Below are 18,728 nucleotides of genomic sequence, written 5' to 3' on the forward strand. Positions count from 1 at the left end.
CAACCTTGACGTCGACATGCTGACTGTTGCCCGAAACACCAGCCTCGCATCCGCACATACGAATGGGGAAATATTTACGCGGGCTCTTATGTTATCCGTAAGACGAATTGAAGGCGAAAGCCCAAGTGCCAATGCATTGAAAAGGATACATGACTGTAAGTACGGCTCGCGTTACCGTTCTGGGATGTAGCGCGGCACACCCAAAATGTCGAATATCCATGGTTGCACCAAAGATGCAAAAGGAGTACTAATAACGACACCAATTGTACATAAGCGTACATGTTCACACAGTATGGCTAGTGCGCAACCTTGACGTCGACATGCTGACTGTTGCCCGAAACACCAGCCTCGCATCCGCGCATACGAATGGGGAAATATTCACCCGGGCTCTTATGTTATCCGTAAGACGAATTGAAGGCGAAAGCCCAAGTGCCAATGCATTGAAAAGGATACATGACTGTAAGTACGGCTCGCGTTACCGTTCTGGGATGTAGCGCGGCACACCCAAAATGTCGAATATCCGTGGTTGCACCAAAGATGCAAAAGGAGTACTAATAACGACACTAATTGTACATAAGCGTACATGTTCGCACAGTATGGCTAGTGCGCAACCTTGACGTCGACATGCTGACTGTTGCCCGAAACACCAGCCTCGCATCCGCACATACGAATGGGGAAATATTTACGCGGGCTCTTATGTTATCCGTAAGACGAATTGAAGGCGAAAGCCCAAGTGCCAATGCATTGAAAAGGATACATGACTGTAAGTACGGCTCGCGTTACCGTTCTGGGATGTAGCGCGGCACACCCAAAATGTCGAATATACGTGGTTGCACCAAAGATGCAAAAGGAGTACTAATAACGACACTAATTGTACATAAGCGTACATGTTCACACAGTATGGCTAGTGCGCAACCTTGACATCGACATGCTGACTGTTGCCCGAAACACCAGCCTTGCATCCGCACATACGAATGGGGAAATATTTACGCGGGCTCTTATGTTATCCGTAAGACGAATTGAAGGCGAAAGCCCAAGTGCCAATGCATTGAAAAGGATACATGACTGTAAGTACGGCTCGCGTTACCGTTCTGGGATGTAGCGCGGCACACCCAAAATGTCGAATATCCGTTGTTGCTCCAAAGATGCTAAAGGAGTACTAATAACGACACTAATTGTACATAAGCGTACATGTTCACACAGTATGGCTAGTGCGCAACCTGACAGGGAAGCCAGCCGGTATTTACACTGGCTAACCTCCCTGTCTTTCCTTCCCTTTTGTGTCTCTCTCTCCTTGACATCGACATGCTGACAGTTGCCCGAAACACCAGCCTCGCATCCGCACATACGAATAAGGAAATATTCACCCGGGCTGTTATGTTATCTGTAAGACGAATTCAAGGCGAAAGCCCAAGTGCCAATGCATTGAAAAGGATACATGACTGTAAGTGCGGATCGCGTTACCGTTCTGGGATGTAGCGCGGCACACCCAAAATTTCGAATATTCGTGGTTGCTGCAAAGAATCTACAGGAGTACTAGTCAAGACACTAATTCTACATAAGCGTAGATGATCACACAGTACGGCTAGTGCGCAACCTTGACATCGACATGCTGACAGTTGCCCGAAACACCAGCCTCGCATCCGCACATACGAATGGGGAAATATTCACCCGGGCTCTTATGTTAACCGTAAGACGAATTGAAGGTGAAAGCCCAAGTGCCAATGCATTGAACAGGATACATGATTGTAAATGCGGCTCACGCTACCGTTTTGAAATGTAGCGCTGGGCACTCAAAATTTCGAACATCCGTTGTTGCTCCAAAGAATCTACAGGAGTACTAATCACGACACTAATTGTACATAAGCGTAGATGTTCACACAGTACGGGTAGTGCGCAACCTTGACATCGACATGCTGACAGTTGCCCGAAACACCAGCCTTGCATCCGCACATACGAATGGGGAAATATTTACGCGGGCTCTTATGTTATCCGTAAGACGAATTGAAGGCGAAAGCCCAAGTGCCAATGCATTGAAAAGGATACATGACTGTAAGTACGGCTCGCGTTACCGTTCTGGGATGTAGCGCGGCACACCCAAAATGTCGAATATCCGTGGTTGCACCAAAGACGCAAAAGGAGTACTAATAACGACACTAATTGTACATAAGCGTACATGTTCACACAGTATGGCTAGTGCGCAACCTTGACGTCGACATGCTGACTGTTGCCCGAAACACCAGCCTCGCATCCGCGCATACGAATGGGGAAATATTCACCCGGGCTCTTATGTTGTCCGTAAGACGAATTGAAGGCGAAAGCCCAAGTGCCAATGCATTGAAAAGGATACATGACTGTAAGTACGGCTCGCGTTACCGTTCTGGGACGTAGCGCGGCACACCCAAAATGTCGAATATCCGTGGTTGCACCAAAGATGCAAAAGGAGTACTAATAACGACACCAATTGTACATAAGCGTACATGTTCACACAGTATGGCTAGTGCGCAACCTTGACGTCGAAATGCTGACTGTTGCCCGAAACACCAGCCTTGCATCCGCACATACGAATGGGGAAATATTTACGCGGGCTCTTATGTTATCCGTAAGACGAATTGAAGGCGAAAGCCCAAGTGCCAATGCATTGAACAGGATACATGACTGTAAGTACGGCTCGCGTTACCGTTCTGGGACGTAGCGCGGCACACCCAAAATGTCAAATATCCGTGGTTGCACCAAAGATGCAACAGGAGTACTAATAACGACACTAATTGTACATAAGCGTACATGTTCACACAGTATGGCTAGTGCGCAACCTTGACGTCGACATGCTGACTGTTGCCCGAAACACCAGCCTCGCATCCGCGCATACGAATGGGGAAATATTCACCCGGGCTCTTATGTTGTCCGTAAGACGAATTGAAGGCGAAAGCCCAAGTGCCAATGCATTGAAAAGGATACATGACTGTAAGTACGGCTCGCGTTACCGTTCGGGGATGTAGCGCGGCACACCCAAAATGTCGAATATCCGTGGTTGCACCAAAGATGCAAAAGGAGTACTAATAACGACACCAATTGTACATAAGCGTACATGTTCACACAGTATGGCTAGTGCGCAACCTTGACGTCGACATGCTGACTGTTGCCCGAAACACCAGCCTCGCATCCGCACATACGAATGGGGAAATATTTACGCGGGCTCTTATGTTATCCGTAAGACGAATTGAAGGCGAAAGCCCAAGTGCCAATGCATTGAAAAGGACACATGACTGTAAGTACGGCTCGCGTTACCGTTCTGGGACGTAGCGCGGCACACCCAAAATGTCGAATATCCGTGGTTGCACCAAAGATGCAAAAGGAGTACTAATAACGACACTAATTGTACATAAGCGTACATGTTCACACAGTATGGCTAGTGCGCAACCTTGACGTCGACATGCTGACTGTTGCCCGAAACACCAGCCTTGCATCCGCACATACGAATGGGGAAATATTTACGCGGGCTCTTATGTTAGCCGTAAGACGAATTGAAGGCGAAAGCCCAAGTGCCAATGCATTGAACAGGATACATGACTGTAAGTACGGCTCGCGTTACCGTTCTGGGACGTAGCGCGGCACACCCAAAATGTCGAATATCCGTGGTTGCACCAAAGATGCAAAAGGAGTACTAATAACGACACTAATTGTACATAAGCGTACATGTTCACACAGTATGGCTAGTGCGCAACCTTGACGTCGACATGCTGACTGTTGCCCGAAACACCAGCCTCGCATCCGCGCATACGAATGGGGAAATATTCACCCGGGCTCTTATGTTGTCCGTAAGACGAATTGAAGGCGAAAGCCCAAGTGCCAATGCATTGAAAAGGATACATGACTGTAAGTACGGCTCGCGTTACCGTTCTGGGACGTAGCGCGGCACACCCAAAATGTCGAATATCCGTGGTTGCACCAAAGATGCAAAAGGAGTACTAATAACGACACCAATTGTACATAAGCGTACATGTTCACACAGTATGGCTAGTGCGCAACCTTGACGTCGACATGCTGACTGTTGCCCGAAACACCAGCCTCGCATCCGCGCATACGAATGGGGAAATATTCACCCGGGCTCTTATGTTGTCCGTAAGACGAATTGAAGGCGAAAGCCCAAGTGCCAATGCATTGAAAAGGATACATGACTGTAAGTACGGCTCGCGTTACCGTTCGGGGATGTAGCGCGGCACACCCAAAATGTCGAATATCCGTGGTTGCACCAAAGATGCAAAAGGAGTACTAATAACGACACCAATTGTACATAAGCGTACATGTTCACACAGTATGGCTAGTGCGCAACCTTGACGTCGACATGCTGACTGTTGCCCGAAACACCAGCCTCGCATCCGCACATACGAATGGGGAAATATTTACGCGGGCTCTTATGTTATCCGTAAGACGAATTGAAGGCGAAAGCCCAAGTGCCAATGCATTGAAAAGGACACATGACTGTAAGTACGGCTCGCGTTACCGTTCTGGGACGTAGCGCGGCACACCCAAAATGTCGAATATCCGTGGTTGCACCAAAGATGCAAAAGGAGTACTAATAACGACACTAATTGTACATAAGCGTACATGTTCACACAGTATGGCTAGTGCGCAACCTTGACGTCGACATGCTGACTGTTGCCCGAAACACCAGCCTTGCATCCGCACATACGAATGGGGAAATATTTACGCGGGCTCTTATGTTAGCCGTAAGACGAATTGAAGGCGAAAGCCCAAGTGCCAATGCATTGAACAGGATACATGACTGTAAGTACTGCTCGCGTTACCGTTCTGGGACGTAGCGCGGCACACCCAAAATGTCGAATATCCGTGGTTGCACCAAAGATGCAAAAGGAGTACTAATAACGACACTAATTGTACATAAGCGTACATGTTCACACAGTATGGCTAGTGCGCAACCTTGACGTCGACATGCTGACTGTTGCCCGAAACACCAGCCTCGCATCCGCGCATACGAATGGGGAAATATTCACCCGGGCTCTTATGTTGTCCGTAAGACGAATTGAAGGCGAAAGCCCAAGTGCCAATGCATTGAAAAGGATACATGACTGTAAGTACGGCTCGCGTTACCGTTCTGGGACGTAGCGCGGCACACCGAAAATGTCGAATATCCGTGGTTGCACCAAAGATGCAAAAGGAGTACTAATAACGACACCAATTGTACATAAGCGTACATGTTCACACAGTATGGCTAGTGCGCAACCTTGACGTCGAAATGCTGACTGTTGCCCGAAACACCAGCCTCGCATCCGCACATACGAATGGGGAAATATTTACGCGGGCTCTTATGTTATCCGTAAGACGAATTGAAGGCGAAAGCCCAAGTGCCAATGCATTGAAAACGATACATGACTGTAAGTACGGCTCGCGTTACCGTTCTGGGATGTAGCGCGGCACACCCAAAATGTCGAATATCCGTGGTTGCACCAAAGATGCAAAAGGAGTACTAATAACGACACTAATTGTACATAAGCGTACATGTTCACACAGTATGGCTAGTGCGCAACCTTGACATCGACATGCTGACTGTTGCCCGAAACACCAGCCTTGCATCCGCACATACGAATGGGGAAATATTTACGCGGGCTCTTATGTTATCCGTAAGACGAATTGAAGGCGAAAGCCCAAGTGCCAATGCATTGAAAAGGATACATGACTGTAAGTACGGCTCGCGTTACCGTTCTGGGATGTAGCGCGGCACACCCAAAATGTCGAATATCCGTGGTTGCACCAAAGATGCAAAAGGAGTACTAATAACGACACCAATTGTACATAAGCGTACATGTTCACACAGTATGGCTAGTGCGCAACCTTGACGTCGACATGCTGACTGTTGCCCGAAACACCAGCCTCGCATCCGCACATACGAATGGGGAAATATTTACGCGGGCTCTTATGTTATCCGTAAGACGAATTGAAGGCGAAAGCCCAAGTGCCAATGCATTGAAAAGGATACATGACTGTAAGTACGGCTCGCGTTACCGTTCTGGGATGTAGCGCGGCACACCCAAAATGTCGAATATCCGTGGTTGCACCAAAGATGCAAAAGGAGTACTAATAACGGCACCAATTGTACATAAGCGTACATGTTCACACAGTATGGCTAGTGCGCAACCTTGACGTCGACATGCTGACTGTTGCCCGAAACACCAGCCTCGCATCCGCACATACGAATGGGGAAATATTTACGCGGGCTCTTATGTTATCCGTAAGACGAATTGAAGGCGAAAGCCCAAGTGCCAATGCATTGAAAAGGATACATGACTGTAAGTACGGCTCGCGTTACCGTTCTGGGATGTAGCGCGGCACACCCAAAATGTCGAATATATGTGGTTGCACCAAAGATGCAAAAGGACTACTAATAACGACACCAATTGTACATAAGCGTACATGTTCGCACAGCATGGCTAGTGCGCAACCTTGACGTCGATATGCTGACTGTTGCCCGAAACACCAGCCTCGCATCCGCACATACGAATGGGGAAATATTTACGCGGGCTCAGATGTTATCCGTAAGACGAATTGAAGGCGAAAGCCCAAGTGCCAATGCATTGAAAAGGATACATGACTGTAAGTACGGCTCGCGTTACCGTTCTGGGATGTAGCGCGGCACACCCAAAATGTCGAATATCCGTGGTTGCACCAAAGATGCAAAAGGAGTACTAATAACGACACCAATTGTACATAAGCGTACATGTTCACACAGTATGGCTAGTGCGCAACCTTGACGTCGACATGCTGACTGTTGCCCGAAACACCAGCCTCGCATCCGCGCATACGAATGGGGAAATATTCACCCGGGCTCTTATGTTATCCGTAAGACGAATTGAAGGCGAAAGCCCAAGTGCCAATGCATTGAAAAGGATACATGACTGTAAGTACGGCTCGCGTTACCGTTCTGGGATGTAGCGCGGCACACCCAAAATGTCGAATATCCGTGGTTGCACCAAAGATGCAAAAGGAGTACTAATAACGACACTAATTGTACATAAGCGTACATGTTCGCACAGTATGGCTAGTGCGCAACCTTGACGTCGACATGCTGACTGTTGCCCGAAACACCAGCCTCGCATCCGCGCATACGAATGGGGAAATATTTACGCGGGCTCTTATGTTATCCGTAAGACGAATTGAAGGCGAAAGCCCAAGTGCCAATGCATTGAAAAGGATACATGACTGTAAGTACGGCTCGCGTTACCGTTCTGGGATGTAGCGCGGCACACCCAAAATGTCGAATATCCGTGGTTGCACCAAAGACGCAAAAGGAGTACTAATAACGACACCAATTGTACATAAGCGTACATGTTCACACAGTATGGCTAGTGCGCAACCTTGACGTCGACATGCTGACTGTTGCCCGAAACACCAGCCTCGCATCCGCGCACACGAATGGGGAAATATTCACCCGGGCTCTTATGTTATCCGTAAGACGAATTGAAGGCGAAAGCCCAAGTGCCAATGCATTGAAAAGGATACATGACTGTAAGTACGGCTCGCGTTACCGTTCTGGGATGTAGCGCGGCACACCCAAAATGTCGAATATCCGTTGTTGCTCCAAAGATGCTAAAGGAGTACTAATAACGACACTAATTGTACATAAGCGTACATGTTCACACAGTATGGCTAGTGGGCAACCTGACAGGGAAGCCAGCCGGTATTTACACTGGCTAACCTCCCTGTCTTTCCTTCCCTTTTGTGTCTCTCTCTCCTTGACATCGACATGCTGACAGTTGCCCGAAACACCAGCCTCGCATCCGCACATACGAATAGGGAAATATTCACCCGGGCTCTTATGTTATCTGTAAGACGAATTCAAGGCGAAAGCCCAAGTGCCAATGCATTGAAAAGGATACATGACTGTAAGTGCGGATCGCGTTACCGTTCTGGGATGTAGCGCGGCACACCCAAAATTTCGAATATCCGTGGTTGCTGCAAAGAATCTACAGGAGTACTAATCAAGACACTAATTCTACATAAGCGTAGATGATCACACAGTACGGCTAGTGCGCAACCTTGACATCGACATGCTGACAGTTGCCTGAAACACCAGCCTCGCATCCGCACATACGAATGGGGAAATATTCACCCGGGCTCTTATCTTAACCGTAAGACGAATTGAAGGTGAAAGCCCAAGTGCCAATGCATTGAACAGGATACATGATTGTAAATGCGGCTCACGCTACCGTTTTGAAATGTAGCGCTGGGCACTCAAAATTTCGAACATCCGTTGTTGCTCCAAAGAATCTACAGGAGTACTAATCACGACACTAATCGTACATAAGTGTAGATGTTCACACAGTACGGGTAGTGCGCAACCTTGACATCGACATGCTGACAGTTGCCCGAAACACCAGCCTTGCATCCGCACATACGAATGGGGAAATATTTACGCGGGCTCTTATGTTATCCGTAAGACGAATTGAAGGCGAAAGCCCAAGTGCCAATGCATTGAAAAGGATACATGACTGTAAGTACGGCTCGCGTTACCATTCTGGGATGTAGCGCGGCACACCCAAAATGTCGAATATCCGTGGTTGCACCAAAGATGCAAAAGGAGTACTAATAACGACACCAATTGTACATAAGCGTACATGTTCACACAGTATGGCTAGTGCGCAACCTTGACGTCGACATGCTGACTGTTGCCCGAAACACCAGCCTCGCATCCGCACATACGAATGGGGAAATATTTACGCGGGCTCTTATGTTATCCGTAAGACGAATTGAAGGCGAAAGCCCAAGTGCCAATGCATTGAAAAGGATACATGACTGTAAGTACGGCTCGCGTTACAGTTCTGGGATGTAGCGCGGCACACCCAAAATGTCGAATATCCGTGGTTGCACCAAAGATGCAAAAGGAGTACTAATAACGACACCAATTGTACATAAGCGTACATGTTCACACAGTATGGCTAGTGCGCAACCTTGACATCGACATGCTGACTGTTGCCCGAAACACCAGCCTCGCATCCGCACATACGAATGGGGAAATCTTTACGCGGGCTCTTATGTTATCCGTAAGACGAATTGAAGGCGAAAGCCCAAGTGCCAATGCATTGAAAAGGATACATGACTGTAAGTACGGCTCGCGTTACCGTTCTGGGATGTAGCGCGGCACACCCAAAATGTCGAATATCCGTGGTTGCACCAAAGATGCAAAAGGAGTACTAATAACGACACCAATTGTACATAAGCGTACATGTTCGCACAGCATGGCTAGTGCGCAACCTTGACGTCGACATGCTGACTGTTGCCCGAAACACCAGCCTCGCATCCGCACATACGAATGGGGAAATATTTACGCGGGCTCTTATGTTATCCGTAAGACGAATTGAAGGCGAAAGCCCAAGTGCCAATGCATTGAAAAGGATACATGACTGTAAGTACGGCTCGCGTTACCGTTCTGGGATGTAGCGCGGCACACCCAAAATGTCGAATATCCGTGGTTGCACCAAAGATGCAAAAGGAGTACTAATAACGACACTAATTGTACATAAGCGTACATGTTCACACAGTATAGCTAGTGCGCAACCTTGACATCGACATGCTGACTGTTGCCCGAAACACCAGCCTTGCATCCGCACATACGAATGGGGAAATATTTACGCGGGCTCTTATGTTATCCGTAAGACGAATTGAAGGCGAAAGCCCAAGTGCCAATGCATTGAACAGGATACATGACTGTAAGTACGGCTCGCGTTACCGTTCTGGGATGTAGCGCGGCACACCCAAAATGTCGAATATCCGTGGTTGCACCAAAGATGCAAAAGGAGTACTAATAACGACACCAATTGTACATAAGCGTACATGTTCGCACAGCATGGCTAGTGCGCAACCTTGACGTCGACATGCTGACTGTTGCCCGAAACACCAGCCTCGCATCCGCACATACGAATGGGGAAATATTTACGCGGGCTCTTATGTTATCCGTAAGACGAATTGAAGGCGAAAGCCCAAGTGCCAATGCATTGAAAAGGATACATGACTGTAAGTACGGCTCGCGTTACCGTTCTGGGATGTAGCGCGGCACACCCAAAATGTCGAATATCCGTGGTTGCACCAAAGATGCAAAAGGAGTACTAATAACGACACCAATTGTACATAAGCGTACATGTTCACACAGTATGGCTAGTGCGCAACCTTGACGTCGACATGCTGACTGTTGCCCGAAACACCAGCCTCGCATCCGCGCATACGAATGGGGAAATATTCACCCGGGCTCTTATGTTATCCGTAAGACGAATTGAAGGCGAAAGCCCAAGTGCCAATGCATTGAAAAGGATACATGACTGTAAGTACGGCTCGCGTTACCGTTCTGGGATGTAGCGCGGCACACCCAAAATGTCGAATATCCGTGGTTGCACCAAAGATGCAAAAGGAGTACTAATAACGACACTAATTGTACATAAGCGTACATGTTCGCACAGTATGGCTAGTGCGCAACCTTGACGTCGACATGCTGACTGTTGCCCGAAACACCAGCCTCGCATCCGCACATACGAATGGGGAAATATTTACGCGGGCTCTTATGTTATCCGTAAGACGAATTGAAGGCGAAAGCCCAAGTGCCAATGCATTGAAAAGGATACATGACTGTAAGTACGGCTCGCGTTACCGTTCTGGGATGTAGCGCGGCACACCCAAAATGTCGAATATACGTGGTTGCACCAAAGATGCAAAAGGAGTACTAATAACGACACTAATTGTACATAAGCGTACATGTTCACACAGTATGGCTAGTGCGCAACCTTGACATCGACATGCTGACTGTTGCCCGAAACACCAGCCTTGCATCCGCACATACGAATGGGGAAATATTTACGCGGGCTCTTATGTTATCCGTAAGACGAATTGAAGGCGAAAGCCCAAGTGCCAATGCATTGAAAAGGATACATGACTGTAAGTACGGCTCGCGTTACCGTTCTGGGATGTAGCGCGGCACACCCAAAATGTCGAATATCCGTTGTTGCTCCAAAGATGCTAAAGGAGTACTAATAACGACACTAATTGTACATAAGCGTACATGTTCACACAGTATGGCTAGTGCGCAACCTGACAGGGAAGCCAGCCGGTATTTACACTGGCTAACCTCCCTGTCTTTCCTTCCCTTTTGTGTCTCTCTCTCCTTGACATCGACATGCTGACAGTTGCCCGAAACACCAGCCTCGCATCCGCACATACGAATAAGGAAATATTCACCCGGGCTGTTATGTTATCTGTAAGAGGAATTCAAGGCGAAAGCCCAAGTGCCAATGCATTGAAAAGGATACATGACTGTAAGTGCGGATCGCGTTACCGTTCTGGGATGTAGCGCGGCACACCCAAAATTTCGAATATTCGTGGTTGCTGCAAAGAATCTACAGGAGTACTAGTCAAGACACTAATTCTACATAAGCGTAGATGATCACACAGTACGGCTAGTGCGCAACCTTGACATCGACATGCTGACAGTTGCCCGAAACACCAGCCTCGCATCCGCACATACGAAAGGGGAAATATTCACCCGGGCTCTTATGTTAACCGTAAGACGAATTGAAGGTGAAAGCCCAAGTGCCAATGCATTGAACAGGATACATGATTGTAAATGCGGCTCACGCTACCGTTTTGAAATGTAGCGCTGGGCACTCAAAATTTCGAACATCCGTTGTTGCTCCAAAGAATCTACAGGAGTACTAATCACGACACTAATTGTACATAAGCGTAGATGTTCACACAGTACGGGTAGTGCGCAACCTTGACATCGACATGCTGACAGTTGCCCGAAACACCAGCCTTGCATCCGCACATACGAATGGGGAAATATTTACGCGGGCTCTTATGTTATCCGTAAGACGAATTGAAGGCGAAAGCCCAAGTGCCAATGCATTGAAAAGGATACATGACTGTAAGTACGGCTCGCGTTACCGTTCTGGGATGTAGCGCGGCACACCCAAAATGTCGAATATCCGTGGTTGCACCAAAGACGCAAAAGGAGTACTAATAACGACACCAATTGTACATAAGCGTACATGTTCACACAGTATGGCTAGTGCGCAACCTTGACGTCGACATGCTGACTGTTGCCCGAAACACCAGCCTCGCATCCGCGCATACGAATGGGGAAATATTCACCCGGGCTCTTATGTTATCCGTAAGACGAATTGAAGGCGAAAGCCCAAGTGCCAATGCATTGAAAAGGATACATGACTGTAAGTACGGCTCGCGTTACCGTTCTGGGATGTAGCGCGGCACACCCAAAATGTCGAATATCCGTTGTTGCTCCAAAGATGCTAAAGGAGTACTAATAACGACACTAATTGTACATAAGCGTACATGTTCACACAGTATGGCTAGTGGGCAACCTGACAGGGAAGCCAGCCGGTATTTACACTGGCTAACCTCCCTGTCTTTCCTTCCCTTTTGTGTCTCTCTCTCCTTGACATCGACATGCTGACAGTTGCCCGAAACACCAGCCTCGCATCCGTACATACGAATAGGGAAATATTCACCGAGGCTCTTATGTTATCTGTAAGACGAATTCAAGGCGAAAGCCCAAGTGCCAATGCATTGAAAAGGATACATGACTGTAAGTGCGGATCGCGTTACCGTTCTGGGATGTAGCGCGGCACACCCAAAATTTCGAATATCCGTGGTTGCTGCAAAGAATCTACAGGAGTACTAATCAAGACACTAATTCTACATAAGCGTAGATGATCACACAGTACGGCTAGTGCGCAACCTTGACATCGACATGCTGACAGTTGCCTGAAACACCAGCCTCGCATCCGCACATACGAATGGGGAAATATTCACCCGGGCTCTTATGTTAACCGTAAGACGAATTGAAGGTGAAAGCCCAAGTGCCAATGCATTGAACAGGATACATGATTGTAAATGCGGCTCACGCTACCGTTTTGAAATGTAGCGCTGGGCACTCAAAATTTCGAACATCCGTTGTTGCTCCAAAGAATCTACAGGAGTACTAATCACGACACTAATCGTACATAAGTGTAGATGTTCACACAGTACGGGTAGTGCGCAACCTTGACATCGACATGCTGACAGTTGCCCGAAACACCAGCCTTGCATCCGCACATACGAATGGGGAAATATTTACGCGGGCTCTTATGTTATCCGTAAGACGAATTGAAGGCGAAAGAAAGCCCAAGTGCCAATGCATTGAAAAGGATACATGACTGTAAGTACGGCTCGCGTTACCGTTCTGGGATGTAGCGCGGCACACCCAAAATGTCGAATATCCGTGGTTGCACCAAAGATGCAAAAGGAGTACTAATAACGACACCAATTGTACATAAGCGTACATGTTCACACAGTATGGCTAGTGCGCAACCTTGACGTCGACATGCTGACTGTTGCCCGAAACACCAGCCTCGCATCCGCGCATACGAATGGGGAAATATTCACCCGGGCTCTTATGTTATCCGTAAGACGAATTGAAGGCGAAAGCCCAAGTGCCAATGCATTGAAAAGGATACATGACTGTAAGTACGGCTCGCGTTACCGTTCTGGGATGTAGCGCGGCACACCCAAAATGTCGAATATCCGTTGTTGCTCCAAAGATGCTAAAGGAGTACTAATAACGACACTAATTGTACATAAGCGTACATGTTCACACAGTATGGCTAGTGGGCAACCTGACAGGGAAGCCAGCCGGTATTTACACTGGCTAACCTCCCTGTCTTTCCTTCCCTTTTGTGTCTCTCTCTCCTTGACATCGACATGCTGACAGTTGCCCGAAACACCAGCCTCGCATCCGCACATACGAATAGGGAAATATTCACCCGGGCTCTTATGTTATCTGTAAGACGAATTCAAGGCGAAAGCCCAAGTGCCAATGCATTGAAAAGGATACATGACTGTAAGTGCGGATCGCGTTACCGTTCTGGGATGTAGCGCGGCACACCCAAAATTTCGAATATCCGTGGTTGCTGCAAAGAATCTACAGGAGTACTAATCAAGACACTAATTCTACATAAGCGTAGATGATCACACAGTACGGCTAGTGCGCAACCTTGACATCGACATGCTGACAGTTGCCGGAAACACCAGCCTCGCATCCGCACATACGAATGGGGAAATATTCACCCGGGCTCTTATGTTAACCGTAAGACGAATTGAAGGTGAAAGCCCAAGTGCCAATGCATTGAACAGGATACATGATTGTAAATGCGGCTCACGCTACCGTTTTGAAATGTAGCGCTGGGCACTCAAAATTTCGAACATCCGTTGTTGCTCCAAAGAATCTACAGGAGTACTAATCACGACACTAATCGTACATAAGTGTAGATGTTCACACAGTACGGGTAGTGCGCAACCTTGACATCGACATGCTGACAGTTGCCCGAAACACCAGCCTTGCATTCGCACATACGAATGGGGAAATATTTACGCGGGCTCTTATGTTATCCGTAAGACGAATTGAAGGCGAAAGCCCAAGTGCCAATGCATTGAAAAGGATACATGACTGTAAGTACGGCTCGCGTTACCGTTCTGGGATGTAGCGCGGCACACCCAAAATGTCGAATATCCGTGGTTGCACCAAAGATGCAAAAGGAGTACTAATAACGACACCAATTGTACATAAGCGTACATGTTCACACAGTATGGCTAGTGCGCAACCTTGACGTCGACATGCTGACTGTTGCCCGAAACACCAGCCTCGCATCCGCACATACGAATGGGGAAATATTTACGCGGGCTCTTATGTTATCCGTAAGACGAATTGAAGGCGAAAGCCCAAGTGCCAATGCATTGAAAAGGATACATGACTGTAAGTACGGCTCGCGTTACAGTTCTGGGATGTAGCGCGGCACACCCAAAATGTCGAATATCCGTGGTTGCACCAAAGATGCAAAAGGAGTACTAATAACGACACTAATTGTACATAAGCGTACATGTTCACACAGTATGGCTAGTGCGCAACCTTGACATCGACATGCTGACTGTTGCCCGAAACACCAGCCTTGCATCCGCACATACGAATGGGGAAATATTTACGCGGGCTCTTATGTTATCCGTAAGACGAATTGAAGGCGAAAGCCCAAGTGCCAATGCATTGAAAAGGATACATGACTGTAAGTACGGCTCGCGTTACCGTTCTGGGATGTAGCGCGGCACACCCAAAATGTCGAATATCCGTGGTTGCACCAAAGATGCAAAAGGAGTACTAATAACGACACCAATTGTACATAAGCGTACATGTTCACACAGTATGGCTAGTGCGCAACCTTGACGTCGACATGCTGACTGTTGCCCGAAACACCAGCCTCGCATCCGCACATACGAATGGGGAAATCTTTACGCGGGCTCTTATGTTATCCGTAAGACGAATTGAAGGCGAAAGCCCAAGTGCCAATGCATTGAAAAGGATACATGACTGTAAGTACGGCTCGCGTTACCGTTCTGGGATGTAGCGCGGCACACCCAAAATGTCGAATATCCGTGGTTGCACCAAAGATGCAAAAGGAGTACTAATAACGACACCAATTGTACATAAGCGTACATGTTCGCACAGCATGGCTAGTGCGCAACCTTGACGTCGACATGCTGACTGTTGCCCGAAACACCAGCCTCGCATCCGCACATACGAATGGGGAAATATTTACGCGGGCTCTTATGTTATCCGTAAGACGAATTGAAGGCGAAAGCCCAAGTGCCAATGCATTGAAAAGGATACATGACTGTAAGTACGGCTCGCGTTACCGTTCTGGGATGTAGCGCGGCACACCCAAAATGTCGAATATCCGTGGTTGCACCAAAGATGCAAAAGGAGTACTAATAACGACACTAATTGTACATAAGCGTACATGTTCACACAGTATAGCTAGTGCGCAACCTTGACATCGACATGCTGACTGTTGCCCGAAACACCAGCCTTGCATCCGCACATACGAATGGGGAAATATTTACGCGGGCTCTTATGTTATCCGTAAGACGAATTGAAGGCGAAAGCCCAAGTGCCAATGCATTGAAAAGGATACATGACTGTAAGTACGGCTCGCGTTACCGTTCTGGGATGTAGCGCGGCACACCCAAAATGTCGAATATCCGTTGTTGCTCCAAAGATGCTAAAGGAGTACTAATAACGACACTAATTGTACATAAGCGTACATGTTCACACAGTATGGCTAGTGGGCAACCTGACAGGGAAGCCAGCCGGTATTTACACTGGCTAACCTCCCTGTCTTTCCTTCCCTTTTGTGTCTCTCTCTCCTTGACATCGACATGCTGACAGTTGCCCGAAACACCAGCCTCGCATCCGCACATACGAATAGGGAAATATTCACCCGGGCTCTTATGTTATCTGTAAGACGAATTCAAGGCGAAAGCCCAAGTGCCAATGCATTGAAAAGGATACATGACTGTAAGTGCGGATCGCGTTACCGTTCTGGGATGTAGCGCGGCACACCCAAAATTTCGAATATCCGTGGTTGCTGCAAAGAATCTACAGGAGTACTAATCAAGACACTAATTCTACATAAGCGTAGATGATCACACAGTACGGCTAATGCGCAACCTTGACATTGACATGCTGACAGTTGCCTGAAACACCAGCCTCGCATCCGCACATACGAATGGGGAAATATTCACCCGGGCTCTTATGTTAACCGTAAGACGAATTGAAGGTGAAAGCCCAAGTGCCAATGCATTGAACAGGATACATGATTGTAAATGCGGCTCACGCTACCGTTTTGAAATGTAGCGCTGGGCACTCAAAATTTCGAACATCCGTTGTTGCTCCAAAGAATCTACAGGAGTACTAATCACGACACTAATCGTACATAAGTGTAGATGTTCACACAGTACGGGTAGTGCGCAACCTTGACATCGACATGCTGACAGTTGCCCGAAACACCAGCCTTGCATCCGCACATACGAATGGGGAAATATTTACGCGGGCTCTTATGTTATCCGTAAGACGAATTGAAGGCGAAAGCCCAAGTGCCAATGCATTGAAAAGGATACATGACTGTAAGTACGGCTCGCGTTACCGTTCTGGGATGTAGCGCGGCACACCCAAAATGTCGAATATCCGTGGTTGCACCAAAGATGCAAAAGGAGTACTAATAACGACACCAATTGTACATAAGCGTACATGTTCACACAGTATGGCTAGTGCGCAACCTTGACGTCGACATGCTGACTGTTGCCCGAAACACCAGCCTCGCATCCGCGCATACGAATGGGGAAATATTCACCCGGGCTCTTATGTTATCCGTAAGACGAATTGAAGGCGAAAGCCCAAGTGCCAATGCATTGAAAAGGATACATGACTGTAAGTACGGCTCGCGTTACCGTTCTGGGATGTAGCGCGGCACACCCAAAATGTCGAATATCCGTTGTTGCTCCAAAGATGCTAAAGCAGTACTAATAACGACACTAATTGTACATAAGCGTACATGTTCACACAGTATGGCTAGTGGGCAACCTGACCGGGAAGCCAGCCGGTATTTACACTGGCTAACCTCCCTGTCTTTCCTTCCCTTTTGTGTCTCTCTCTCCTTGACATCGACATGCTGACAGTTGCCCGAAACACCAGCCTCGCATCCGCACATACGAATAGGGAAATATTCACCCGGGCTCTTATGTTATCTGTAAGACGAATTCAAGGCGAAAGCCCAAGTGCCAATGCATTGAAAAGGATACATGACTGTAAGTGCGGATCGCGTTACCGTTCTGGGATGTAGCGCGGCACACCCAAAATTTCGAATATCCGTGGTTGCTGCAAAGAATCTACAGGAGTACTAATCAAGACACTAATTTTACATAAGCGTAGATGATCACACAGTACGGCTAGTGCGCAGCCTTGACATCGATATGCTGACAGTTGCCTGAAACACCAGCCTCGCATCCGCACATACGAATGGGGAAATATTCACCCGGGCTCTTATGTTAACCGTAAGACGAATTGAAGGTGAAAGCCCAAGTGCCAATGCATTGAACAGGATACATGATTGTAAATGCGGCTCACGCTACCGTTTTGAAATGTAGCGCTGGGCACTCAAAATTTCGAACATCCGTTGTTGCTCCAAAGAATCTACAGGAGTACTAATCACGACACTAATCGTACATAAGTGTAGATGTTCACACAGTACGGGTAGTGCGCAACCTTGACATCGACATGCTGACAGTTGCCCGAAACACCAGCCTTGCATCCGCACATACGAATGGGGAAATATTTACGCGGGCTCTTATGTTATCCGTAAGACGAATTGAAGGCGAAAGCCCAAGTGCCAATGCATTGAAAACGATACATGACTGTAAGTACGGCTCGCGTTACCGTTCTGGGATGTAGCGCGGCACACCCAAAATGTCGAATATCCGTGGTTGCACCAAAGATGCAAAAGGAGTACTAATAACGACACCAATTGTACATAAGCGTACATGTTCACACAGTATGGCTAGTGCGCAACCTTGACGTCGACATGCTGACTGTTGCCCGAAACACCAGCCTCGCATCCGCACATAGGAATGGGGAAATATTTACGCGGGCTCTTATGTTATCCGTAAGACGAATTGAAGGCGAAAGCCCAAGTGCCAATGCATTGAAAAGGATACATGACTGTAAGTACGGCTCGCGTTACAGTTCTGGGATGTAGCGCGGCACACCCAAAATGTCGAATATCCGTGGTTGCACCAAAGATGCAAAAGGAGTACTAATAACGACACTAATTGTACATAAGCGT

The sequence above is a fragment of the Dermacentor andersoni genome, chromosome 10, assembly GCF_023375885.2.
Source record: "Dermacentor andersoni chromosome 10, qqDerAnde1_hic_scaffold, whole genome shotgun sequence".
Classification (NCBI taxonomy): Eukaryota; Metazoa; Arthropoda; class Arachnida; order Ixodida; family Ixodidae; genus Dermacentor; species Dermacentor andersoni.